At 40.2% G+C, this 2,560-nt stretch overlaps 1 pseudogene; it reads right to left on the bottom strand.

The window, feature by feature from the left end:
- Positions 1-772: 772 nt before the first annotated feature.
- LOC101582751 overlaps positions 773-2,560 on the bottom strand; it is a 25,412-nt pseudogene continuing 23,624 nt past the window's right edge.

Genomic DNA, 2,560 nt, shown 5'->3' with positions numbered 1-2,560 from the left:
CAACCAGGTTACAATTCCTGGTACTGCATGCAACACCAACCCTGCCACCAGGTGTGGTAGCACAAGCCTATAATCCCAGCACTGGAGAGGCTGATCACAAGAGGATCACTACAAGTTCAAGCTGCATAGTGAGACCTCATAGCAAACACATAAATTTAAAAAAGATGCTTAATACTCAGCAACAAGTCTTGTTCAAGTAACTCTAGTTGTCCAACCTGAGCTCTTTCTCTGATCCAGAGCCTAATTTCTGATATACACACTGCATACAAATTTTGTATTTCCCTGTTCACCTCTACTTTGGGAGGGAGCCTACTCTTAACCTTGATTGTCAATTTGGAGAGATTGAGTGGATCACGGGGTGCTGTGCTCTTCCGTGGATTAATCCACTGATGCTCAGAGCTGAATGTGTGGTCAGTAGTGGGGCCAGTTAAGGAGGTGGGTCCCTGGTTGTGCCTGTGGAGGGAATTTCTCACTGCCTCTCTTCCCCAGTGTCTGCTTCTTTTTTAAAAAAAAATTCTAAAGAGCTTTAATAAATAAAAAGCTCCATTATTTCCAAATGTTCACCAAGAAGAAAATGAATAATCAGTTCCACCAGTGTTCATCATTAAACTAAACAAAAAAGGGAGGAAAGATGAAGACTGGTGTGTAATTTTTTCATGCCTCCTCAAGTAAATGCTCAATATCACTTAGTAATCTAAGCTGGACAGAAGAATAACTGGTCCACATGGTTTCCTTTACATGGTTCTGTACAATGAAATGTCAACTACACTACCTAGAAATAGCTTGCTAAGATGTTGAAAAAGTGAAAGACTCCATCCTTGTCATAGACGGCCACTTCAGTGGAGCACTCTGCACATGACGGGGTGGAAGATTTCTTAGGCTTCTGCCTGCTCTGCTGGATCTTCCTGGTTAGAGCAAAGTTTCTTGTGGCTCTGTCTTTTCATACTGTTGTCTGGGTCTTTGCATCTTAGAACCTCCTCTTTGTTGACAGAACAGTTCATCACAAACATTGCTTCATACTGAGTTTTGTACAATTCATGCCTTTGGCAATTGAGGCATAAAGTGGTCATACAGGCTGGGCAATTCAAGACAGAATCACTATCGGGAACTGGCTGCAGCTGACGTGGCCTCTGTCTTCCAAAACCATGATAACCTCTTCTCTGTGCTTCAGGCCAGGCCTGGTCTCTATTATCTTTTTCAGGATCATATAGCAATTCATCATTTGTTGGAATCCTGTGCTGTCTCTTCTTTCTCTTCTTCTTTACCTGTGCTCCTTTGTCTTCATCCTCAGAATCAGAATCAAAATACATATCATCCAGCAAGAATTTTTTTTTTTGGGGGGGGGAAACCAGGGATTGAACTCAGGCCCTTGTGCTTGCCAGGCAAGCACTTATTCTACTGAGCTATCTCCAAGTGGAAGACCCAGTGCTAGTATAGGCTACTGGACTCTTTTAGAATATTTTGCTGAGTTTACACACCTATAATATTCAAATAACAGCACTTAACAAAGAAGGGTATATAGATGAATGTCAATTTTGTATCTGTGTTTTCAAAATGGTTAGGATAGATATGTAGTTTCATTTTCATAATGAATAGAGGGATTTGTTCTAATAATGTTTGTAAATAGGATATCATGTCTGCATCTTGTACAGCAATTAACCAGTAGGGAGAATGTATGCAATGTGTTAATTATTGAAACTGTCCTACCAATTTGATTTGAAAAAAAAATACATATCATCATAGTACTTTGCTGGAGCTACTCCAGCTTTTTCATTTCCTGAGGAAGACCCTGTTCCAAGAGAAGAGAGCTTGTCTTCCATTGTTTTTTATGATGGAATTTAACTCAGCTTCCTTTGTTTTTTAAGTTCATCTTCACTAGAGGACTTGCTTTCTTCAGTAAGACACTCTCTGATGAGTTTTCATTTCTGGTCAGGGGTAACATGTACATCCACTTCATCTTCAGGGATGCTCAAAGCTGGCTCCTCGTCGCTAGGCTCCACAACTGCATAGGGTTGTAGTCGTCCTGGAGCAGGCTCCTGGCATCCAGAAGGAACCTACACAAACTCACACAGATTAGCATTTCTCCCCAGTGTCTGCTTCTGAGTTGTCACGAAGCTTGCTGTGCCGTGCCTTCAAGTGTTCTATCTCAGTGATGAGAAACTATTATATTCCTCCACCTTGTTTTGTCTTAAATCATCCTGATGCTGTTGAAGAACACAGACAGCTTAATTTGAGTGTTCCTCAATTTGAGTATGTCTGATTTTTCCTGAAGATTAACTTCAGATTATAGATCGGAGCAAAAATACGACAAAAGTGATGCGTCCTTCTCAAAGTATTGCATAGTAAGTTGCCCGATGTCAACATATCTAAATACTGATGGTTTGATTTAAAATGATAATATAAAAATATATTCTGTGAAATCATTTGAACTTTTTTTTTTTCTAGAGCCATTTTATTGTTGCAGTTGTTTTTTTCTTTTTTACAGTTCAGGGGATTGAACCCAAGACCTCACAAACAAGGCATGCACACTACACTGACCTATGCCTTGTATACTCCTCTC

Source organism: Octodon degus, unplaced genomic scaffold (genome assembly GCF_000260255.1).
Source record: "Octodon degus isolate 3935 unplaced genomic scaffold, OctDeg1.0 scaffold00106, whole genome shotgun sequence".
In the NCBI taxonomy this organism is placed as follows: domain Eukaryota; kingdom Metazoa; phylum Chordata; class Mammalia; order Rodentia; family Octodontidae; genus Octodon; species Octodon degus.
Note: the sequence above shows the minus strand (reverse complement) of the source record. Positions and strands in the feature narration are given on the sequence as shown.